Source organism: Corapipo altera, unplaced genomic scaffold (genome assembly GCF_003945725.1).
Source record: "Corapipo altera isolate COAL_440 unplaced genomic scaffold, ASM394572v1 55, whole genome shotgun sequence".
Classification (NCBI taxonomy): domain Eukaryota; kingdom Metazoa; phylum Chordata; class Aves; order Passeriformes; family Pipridae; genus Corapipo; species Corapipo altera.
Genome location: NW_020884882.1, coordinates 4,444,856 through 4,455,787, shown reverse-complemented (window position 1 = coordinate 4,455,787; position 10,932 = coordinate 4,444,856).

Genomic DNA, 10,932 nt, shown 5'->3' with positions numbered 1-10,932 from the left:
TGGATTGTATTCAAGCTCTTCCCAATAACACAAAAGTTACCAAAAAACTTCTTTATTGGCAGCAGTAAATAATCTGTATTCAAAATAGTCATTATGGGCTCAGATACAAGAGGGTTGTTTTTAATTTGCACCAAAGTTTATCTGTTTAATTTTGTGAAAACTGCTGTTTCAGAATCTTGGTTTTTTAGTAATACCTTCAAATCTGTGTGTTTGGTTATGGCTTTGCCAATGCTGAGATTCACTCTAGTTTTGCAAAATATTGAAGCCCCCCGCGGGTGTTACTGGCAAGTGCACCAGGGATAGGGAAGAGACTGAAGGAAGTGAATGGCATCTTCAAATCAGGCACTGCATTCAGGATGCAAGCTATAATCCTTCCTTTCTGAAGGATGTGTTTGATAGAATGGTCTTACAAAGATGGCACAACACTTGTAGGAATTGGTACTGAAGCTGACAGACTGCTTTGCTTTGGAGAAGAAGTTGTGAGGAATAATATCTAAACCATTAGGGTATTCATTGTCAAAGTGTGGTTTTGGTGAATCAGGAAAGACTACTAGTTTTTGCTTCTGGACTGTATGGTAGAGGAAACTGAAAACAAAAGGGAAAAAATGCAGCTCTTTTAAAAATAAGTATATTCATGTATAGCTTATGTATGTACTTGCTGACTGGGTAGTCTTAAAATTGTTTATCTATTATTGAAGTCAGTTTGGGAGGCAGGCCAGATCTGTTCTTTTCCTTTTCAAACTGTTTAAAATCCTCAATGGAAAAAAAAAAAAAAAAAGAAAAAATATCTTTATTCCCTGCTCCAACCTCTGATATGTCTGTTTATGTTGCAGTGGGATAAAGGATCCACATAGGAGTGCAGTGAGGGGTTTGTACGTTAAATTTTGTTTTTTTAAAAGGTGCGATTAAAAAATCCAATCTGCCTCAAACTCTGCTCTTCTATGAGATTGCATGTGTGCATTTGTATATACACTGCTGGTATTTTCCAATTGTGTTGGCCAAATTCTGCTTTTAGTTATGGTTAGGCATCTCTCCTGACTCTGGTGGTGTCATATGAGCCTGACATTTTTCGCCCAGACGTGAAGGCCCCCGTGCTCAAAGAGAATGCATATGAAATATATCAGCCTTTCTTCTGCTGGCTGGTTATTTAAACATGGGTAACTGAATTATTGTGAAACAAATTCTGGGACTGCAGCTGCAAAAGCAGTAATACAGTATATTCGTAGTGATGTTTCTACGCCATACCTCCTAATTTCCCAGTTGATTTCCAGTGCAGACAGAAAGTCTAGAATGCATGTGGTATGTTCCTCATCATGTATTTTATAAATGTAAAATAATGATTTGTCAATTACTGTTTCTATTATAGAGATAAAATGAGATATTTCGGGCTCTCCTGATTTGTTGAAAGCCTCTTACCTTTGGCTGCGTTGAGCGCTGCTGGCTCGGAGGGGCATTGATGTGAAGCTGCTTTTGGGAACGTCTGAGAGACCTGGGCTGAGCAGTGTGAATATGGTACACTGTGTGCTTTTGTAGCCAGTGTTGGTTTACCCTGTGTTGTCTTACATTGTGCTGTCTTTCCCAGCAGTCCTGCTTTCTCAAATGGCAATTGAACAGCAGCAGTCAAAATACTCAGCTGATGGGGAACCTCTGGGCACTCCATGGGCAGTTATTCAAACACTTTCTGAACTGGTTTGACCCATTGCTGATTTATTCCAGATCCATTGTGAGGAATTTAAAAAATGCAAACTGTAGAGTAGAGTTCATGGCATGGCTCACAGTTCTTTTTGATTTTGTTCTGTTTTCATAAAGCAGTCCATACCAAAGATCCATATTTTTTGAAGATTTTTTTTTTTTTTTTGTGAAGTCCTTCTCTAGGATACCCTGAGCAAAGGAAACAGTCCCCACAATACAAGGTGATAATTTCTGTGCAGTTCCTCTGGTGGCTGGCAGGACCTCAGTGACAGGTTCCATGGCAAGGACCATTTCCAGGAGCCACCCATCACTCGGGGTATCCTCCTGCTTCTCACCTGGGACTTGTTAGCAGAGTGCAGCACTTGCAGCTTGTTGGTTGTTTTTTTTCATACAGAAAATTGCAACTTTGCACAGCTTTTCCCAAGTATGGGCTGGGATTTATTTTCCATGACTGTTGATTTCAGAAGAGCTAATGCTTGGTAGGCAAATAGTGCTGGGGCTTCTCAAGTATCTCTTTGCTTTGTAAATCTGCAACCTTGGAGGAGTAAAGGGTAATCCCTGAGCAAACTTGAACTGGACATTACCTGGGGCGGGGAGGTTGAGGTCATTAATGTTATAAAATACTGTTCAGCTGTATTTTTGTGCTTTTCTTTGCAGAAAAGGATTCACAGCATGAGAAAGTTGTTATTCAGTGAGACACGAAGTAGTAAATACTTGAAGAAAATGGGGAAAAGATCAAGTTATGGTGTGCAAAAAACTTTGTTAGCAAGTCTTCATTGGTGTTGATTGCCATTCATAAAAAATTGAGAATATGTGTATTTCTGCATTTATGCTTTCTGGATGAAAGTTTTCCCTTGATGATACTTTCATCTTACATAGTATATTTTTGGATACAGGGCCTGTAACTAAATCAAGTTTGAGGACTTAATGAACTAGAAGTGAAACCATAACCTAAGAAACAGCTCCAAAAAAACACTGAGGAAAATGAACAGTGCAAGACGTGTCAAACAAGTACTTTTTTTTAATAGTTTTGCTATAGCTCTCAAATGGTTGCTTGTGTCAAAGATAGTGTGTCCACTTTAAGCCACAGTGCCTGTTGATTTATATATGTACAAGTTGGCAAAATTCAACGATAGTAGGCTGGGAGAAATTCCTTGGTAGTTATATGAATTATATGGAATGCTTGTTACTTATGACCCCTGGCAATCCTCAATAAGCATAATGACGTGCTTGTACCTGCAAATGGGTGATAAGACTTTTTTAAAAGTTTGTAACAAAGTATTACAATTTACATTGCATTTTTTATATATGGATTTTTTTTTTTTTGCTAAAGTTTTTTGATATATATGAGAATCTAAATAGCTGGTCGAAATTAAGGGAGAGGGTGCAATGTCTTGGCATAAGCAACAGCTGTACAGAGCCTAGGGAATGTGAGGTGGAAGTTTATTCATCTTGATGTTGTCTCTTGTAAAGAGCCAGTATGTACAGATCCTGCATAACAGATGCTTTGGAAAAGAATGATGGAGGACTTCATGAATGGAGGACATAAGTAATTCATAGCAAGTGTGAGGTCTGATGTAGTGGTGTTGCCTTTGCCATGTCATTTGCATGCAATATACATTTCTGTATGAGCATGTTAAAGCCTAAGATCTTTACTCAAACGTAAGGACTTTATTAAAGCAGATTAAAAGCAGAATAAGCTCTAATGAAGCCAGATGTAATAGGAATTGAATATGTCCCTTATTCTTACATGGGAGTGGATTTTGCTGTTACCTTGTTAAGATTCAAACTGTGTCTTCAGGATTTGGCTCACTGAAATGATAGATTGGTCATTGTGGAGGATTTTATGGATAATACATCACTTTTTTTTTTTTGGTTAAGGGATGATAGATGCCTTTTCTGGAGGGCATTTTTATCATAGAATCTGCTTTAATTTGTAATATAGTTTCTGATCCTCTCTGTGGTTAGAGAATATGTGGAAACATCTATGCCTTGTGTAGACTGTCATCTCTCATGTCTTGTTGTCCTCCTTGGTGGTGTATATTTTGAATATTTTAAGTTACTATGGCTTTGCTATTTTAAAGTCTGACTCTTGAAAGTAGAGATCTTGTCAGACTCCTGGCTTGTGGACCTTATTGTAGGAGATCTGTTGCCAAGTTTAGTGGAACCACTTAGCATAAGTAAGAGTGGCAAAATTCAAACATCTATGTGAGGAGCCAGCTTGACTGTACATTTAAAAAATCTAGGCAAGCAAGATTAGGAAAAGATGTGCTTTCTTCATCTTATTCTCATGGAAAACTAAAGACGTCTATCCTCCATGCCTAGGTGAACTTCTGGAAGGAGTAAAAGACCAGTGTCAAATGGTAGCCAACTTTTTCCCTCTACGTACTTTTGTTATACTTTGAGATCCTAAGGCTATGTTGATCTGCTACATGATTATATAATGCTCCAGGACACCTGTGTAAATAGCAAACAGAGAGGCTTTTTATAGATACTAGATCTTAGATAAGTGAGTCTAAGAAGTAATGTAGGATCCCAGCTGTAACCTCCTGCTATACATACCATGTATTTTCGGTTGTTTATTATAAGAAGTACAGAAGCTGTTCCTTGTAACATAATTTTTTTAAGGCTTGCATGTGTAAATATTAAATTTGCAAATATTAGATGGAGAAGCATTAGAGAAACCACTAAATGAATAGCTTCACATTCCTCATGGCTTATTCTGATGCCGATTTCCTTAAATGTTTCTCTGCTAACATTCAAATCTGTGTGCTGTTTAAGCCTCAGAGAGGAACTATGCAATCCCTCAGCCCTGGCCCTCTCTGGGTGTAGATCTCAACCAGCGATCTTTAATGGTAACAGATGTTTGCTGGAATCCTCCTCAGGGCGCTGATGTTCTGGGTCAGGAGCTTGTGGTGTTAATCAAAGCACCCTGTCCGTCAGTGCAAGCTGAGGACCTGGCCCTCCACAGGGACCACGTTTTCCAGGGAGGTGATTCTGGTGTAGCCATCCCCAGGGATAAAACTGGTAGGGACTCTCCTCTTTCAGCTCTATTCCATGGTAGGAATGTCCTGGTACAATTAACCTGGCTTGTGTTAATAAGAATAGACTAGAATCTGGAGGAGGAGAGGTTTCTGGGTTTTGCTTGTTTTTTTAATAAATAGGATATATTGGGAGAAGCAAACTTCTTTCAGTGGTCCTTCATAGGTACACTCTGGACTGCTGAAGCATTACAGTTCTCAGATTCCTGAAAAAATGTCCCTGAAATCTACAAAAAAGCATATTGAATATACCTCTCTATAGTTCCCTGGAGTGGTAAGGAACTACAGGGGGTGAGCAAACTGTTGTTTACCAGTATTTATTGAGGGAGGTTGTTTTACATTATTGCTTTTTAATTACTTAATAGGGCACCTATTAAGAATGAATCATGGGTTTTCTTCTGAAAATAGGGTGAGGAAAATTGAGGTGAGAATACAAAAATGTGGATGTGGCAATAGTGGCATGATACTGTTCCTGTTTGCACAGCGTTAGCAGAGGATTCTGCAACCACGTAGCTGTAATTAATAGTATGTGTGTGGCTTGCAGCCAACTGACCCGTGACTTCCCATGGACTCAAGGTTTCCTTTTCCAGCCATTTCTTGCAATACAGTGAAGAGCAAATAAGTCTTGTGGGACATTTTAGTCAAGCACCTCAATTAACAAGAAAGTGCAGAGCAAATTCAGTGGCGTTGATGAAACTTCTGTTATAAATAAGCTGTGTACAAAGAAGTAATTTAGGTTCCAGCTGCTTTGAATTTCTGTGTACATTTCTTAAACCATCCATAAGTAAACTAGTTATGATCTCATTATTACTCAAACTGATGTTGGTGATGATATACCTTTTATATTGTAAGGAGAAAAATGCAATTATATCAAAAGTGCTTAGTTAGGACACAAAAACACATTACACAGGGTGGCTTATAGGACTTGAAGTACCAGACCCATCAACATATTAAAGTAAGTAACAATTAATTAATCCAAGAAGATTTTTTAGTGATTGTTAAATTTTTTCCCCCAGTACTCAGACCGATTTGTCATGTTGGTGTTTATTAATTTAACATTTGATCTGAAAAAAATTCCCCAAACTTCAAAGTTCAGCTTGTTCTTTAAGAGCAATCCAAAAATATGTTTCTTCAGGCCCCAGGCATTTCTGAAGTAGCTGAAGTTAAACAAAAACCATTTCTCTCAAACTCTGCAAATGTTCTAAAAGCTTTAAAGTGGCTCCTCACAGGGAGCCGGAGCAGAGAGGGAACCCCTGGGTTATTTTTGTTGCTGTGCAGTGGCACATGGCTTCCTGGCGGAAAGCTCCAGAATTATCGCTTTTCTCTGTGTTTGTGTATGTTTTTCCTTCCTCTTTTCGCCTCTGTCACTGAGCTCCTCTCTACCCCTGTGCCTGGATTCCCCATTGAGAAAGTCTGGAGAAGGTAAAGGTTAGATCATCCTTCCAGCAGGGATAAACTGAATTCATGTCTGAATGAGAATATGACTCACATCACATGTGATTTTTTCCTAAGCTCCATGTTGAAAGGGATGAAGAAGGACTTTCTTTCCTTGTGCATCACCACACTGGAGTCTGATCGAAGTATTTCCTTGGTGTGTTTCCCTTTCATAAACTGTGTTTTTGCAGTAAAACAGTGTTGGTAAACCAGTCTGTATTTTGCTGGTTCCTTTTGCTGTTATAACAGCATCCCTGAGGTTACGAGTGCCGTTGAGAGCTCTTCACTGGAGTAATTTTGGTGTGGTCTTAATTCATTTTCCCAAGCAAAGACTGGTATTCACATAAGATGACAACATGGCTAATCCGTTTTAAGTGCAGGCTCTGAACACATAGAGGCATTTCTAAGGGAATTGCTTCATTATTCTGAGGAGCTCCAACACAAGCTAGTAATTCTGCATCCAGTTCAGTTAATATTTGTGTTTACTTAAAGGCTTTCCACTTATAGTTTGCTTCTGGAGATTTCTGCCCAGTGCATCCTGCCCTGTGAGAAGACCTTTCAGCTCAGTTTCAAGAACTAGAGCACTTTTCAGGGCTTAGTTGTCATGAAATGCACCTCGCAGTGGGGAGTCAAATTAACTTCTCCCAGACAATTGCATTGTATGTTAAAATATGTGCTGTTGCCCTTACATCATACGATAGCTAGTCGTGCCACGTCACAGAGAGGAGTTTGACATATGTTGCAAAATAAAAGTTGCCAGTCATGGACACTATTTTGGATGTTTTCATCTCCAGCAGTGCTGACATGATCTCTACCAGCAGATCGTCTCCCGCTGAGAGCATAACACAAACACCGCCAACACCCTGGTTCCAGATGTGCTTCGTGGCATGGAACCAGTGACAAATGATGCTATTTCCATCTTGCATGATAATGGACAGCAAAGAGGGCACCTTGATATCCCCAAATATCAACATACTATTAAACTTTTTGTATCGATGTCATTAAGGGACAGGGTTGCTTTCTGTCACTAGGCACCTGCTTTATGCCAGATGTGGCCTTTCTGGGACCCCTAGTAGGACCCAAACTCTGTCTCACCCACCTCTAAAAAGCCCTGAAATTGTGTGCTTGTGGCTTTGGTTTGTGTAAGCAGTTGTCCTGGTGAGCAGGAGGAGATCCACAGCCCCTCCATCCACATTGTCCTCCTGCTCTACCCCAGAACCATTGTCCTTCCCTGGGAGCCGGGCTGGGAGGGCAAAGGTCCAGCAACACACACACTCAGGATGAGTTGAGCAGTGAGGTGCAGAGTGGGGCATCATGCTGGTGTCATGTAATAACACTGGTATGTTTTGTACCACAAGCTTTTAGCCACCTGCTGGTATAACACCCACTATTATGTGGAGCCACGGAGCTCCAACAAACAGCAGGTACTGCTGCAGGCATAGCTCTGCCCAAAGGTGCTCTCTGGCATGCACTCACTCTCGTCTACACCTGTCAGTGAAACAGGAAAATGCTTAAACTTATGATTTTTGCACTTGGATGGTGAAACTTGGGTCATGTAGGATGTGAAGGGCCATGCATTAGCTGTTAAAGCTCTCTTAAAGTGAGCCAATTCTGCTCAGGAAAAGTAATTTTGGTCCTTGGAAAGTAGTGAGCAAAGTGGCATATCCTGAATGCTATTTATTAGTGCATTCTTGAGCTTTCTCTTTTTTTGTCTATTTTGAAGATCACTCTTGAAATGGTCAACAAGCTGAGTTAGTGTGGCCACGGCCCCTCCTTGAATCAAATGAGTTGTGCTCCCACTGAAATATAAGTAAATATAATGGAGGTTGTAGTAGTGACTGCAGGTTTGAGCATTCAGCCTCCTTGTTCATATATTGCTGTAGCAAAACTCTACTGTGGTATTAATACCTTTTTCTTGTACTCACAAGAGAAGTAAATGAGCTTTATTTGGATTTTCTATGGAAGAAACAGCAGTGCTGTTTCACTTGTGGCATTTGAATTAGCTTTTCAGAGCTTATTTGACTGCCTGCTGCTTTTGAGATGGGCAATGGAGCCAATTGGGTTTTGTGTGGTGAATATTTTGCAGTAGTAAGAAACAGGTAATTAGAAGGGAAAATATTTAAAATAGCTATATGTCTTAATATCAGTTCAGGTTGGTACTTGTGCATGCAGCCTCTCTTTTCTTTTTCTTGGTCATTAATCATTATTAGTGGATATATGTCAGAATTTATAGTTAGATTCAGCTCTTACTGTGTTTCTCATTTCTTGATAAGTTTTGTGCTCTGGAGCTCTACGAAAAAAAATCAATCTTCTTTGTGTTTTATTTTCATGGTGTAACAAAGTGACTTGTGGCAGTAGATAATTGAATTTCCAGTCTGTTTTCCACTGGGAGGTTGAAATACTACATTGGATAATGCATTAGTGATGATGCTTTATCTGCTATAGACACCAGTGTGAAAAAAAATGGACAAAGGCTTCACATCTGAAAATCTTTGATGCTGCATGAGATAATGTGGCTATGAACCAGCCATCCAGTTATAACTTGGATCTCCTTTGGGCTCAGCAGATGAAACCGTAAAAAGAAAAACACAATAGAACAAAATAGATTAAAATAGACAGACAAGTTTACAGGTTATGAGTAGTTTAATCAGGAAATCACACTGTGAAGGTTTCTCTCCTTTTTCCTACTGTTGATACCAAAGGAACAGAACACCCCATATTGGGGGAGAGAAATTTCCTGTCATTGGGCAAATACTTCTGAAAAAGCTCAGGGGATGTCACCACTCAAACTTTCCATGCTTGGTTATTTCACTTTGAAAAGACTGTAATTCTGTTATAAACCTGATGAAAGCTGGGCTGCAGCTGGGGAGGTTTGAATTGTCACCCAGGCACTCGGCCCCAGGTTGGTGTTCCTCTTGGCTGCACATTGCATGCACGGTGTCCTAAAAGCAACCCAACCCCTCACCACACATGAATGTTGAGGCACCAAGGATGGAGAGTTGAGTGAATCCACAAGATTGTTAAGACGTGGCTTTGTAGCTCATGTAAAATCTGGAAAAAATGTTACAGTGGGTAGGCTGTAAATGTAACTGTATTTTTACCTACTCTTATTTTTTTAGAAATCTGATTTCAAAACTAAATATTTAGTAGAACTCAAGCTGACTTCATGGCTATGTCTTCTTTTCTTCCTCTCTGCGTGGTATTCCACGCATGGTTTACTAAGTGGTGCAATTTTGATTTTTCTCTTCATCACAAGTCTAATGGGTGAATGGTGATAAGTTTGTAGCTTTGGAGAGATTTTCTTGGCAGTTTCAGTCTATATTTCTGACAGGAAATCATTTTCTCCCTTGAATTATGATTGCTGGGTTACATGAGTGCAGTCTAACCACTGCTCAACTGCTGTTTGTCTGCTGTCTTTCTGGTCTTAGAGAAGGCCAAACTGCCCCAATGCAAAACATAAAATTAGATGAATGCTGCAGGAAGGGAATAACAACATCATTTTCTGTGATCTCTTGCGATTTTATTTTACCACTTCTTATCTGAAAAGCATCTTCAATTCCACTTGGAGTCAAGAATTAAATTTGTTTAGAGACAGTTCTTCCCATATATGGAAAACAAATGGAACTGACTCCATTTGTGTGTTGTTTTTTTTTTAGTGGAAGATCACTGTGTTCTGCCACAGATGTTTGCAAATGAGCAAATGAGTGGAATATGTGGACCTCATCTTAGATCTACAGAAGTCTGCCCCATAACTTGGCCTGTATCATTTGGCTAAACCTTGTGTAGTCCACATCAAATGCATAGTCCTGACCTTTCAAGGCCATAAACCTTGTGTTTGGTGTGGTGTTCATCTCTGAATTGCTGTGGGTCCTACTTGTTCCTGAAAATTGATAAATTTAACTCTTAATAATGGAGGCAAATCCAGTGTTTGGAGGCAAATGATTCAATGCAAAATATTGTTGCAGTTGCAATTTATAAAAGCAAACAAGATCCTTTATTTTAATAATAAATAGCCATGTAGGCAGACAGAGAGCAAACCCCATCTATTACTGCAGAGTTATGCCCACAGTTTTACTGTCAGCACCTCGGGCCCTCACTAAGGCCCTGAGTCATACTGTCAGCCGTGAGCAGACAGCTCTGCAGGGCATCTCCTCTCTAGGTGTAGTAGGAGTTTGCAAAGCTGGTGAGAGAAACGACTGAAGAGGAGCAAATGGAGAAAATTGTGAACTGAAAGTAGCAGAAGTCGCCTAACCAGTGCCAGACCCAAAGCAGATCTGCCACTTCTATCCTAACTTTCATCCCAATACTGTGTAATAAAAATCTTCGTGGCACTGGTGTGAGTAATGGCTGAGGAATGGGAGGGAAGAGGGGCTCAGCCCTGCCACTGCTGAAGCCCAGAGAAGCTCTGTCACCGCCTTCTGCGGCTCCTCACCGCAGAGAGCTACAGCTGTCAACTTCGATGCTCTGTTGAACTTGCTAACGTAATTGTAAAGATCATCTTGAAGTAATTTGATTTTTGTCTTCGTAAAGTCACGCAAGTGTTGCTGATTTGTGTACTTGCTGTGTTTATTTTTGTTGCAAGTTCAGTTCTAGTCCATTTAATTAGGAGGCCAGAGGGTCATCTCCCCTCTCCCCGCGCCAAGCCATCAGTAATTCCCAATGCGAAGTGCAGTCCCCTCCAGCAGCAGGGCATGAGCTGTGCCCTTCCTCAGGGGGTGCTGGAGGTGATGGGCCCCTGTGCACCAGTGCCAGAATCCCTGACCAG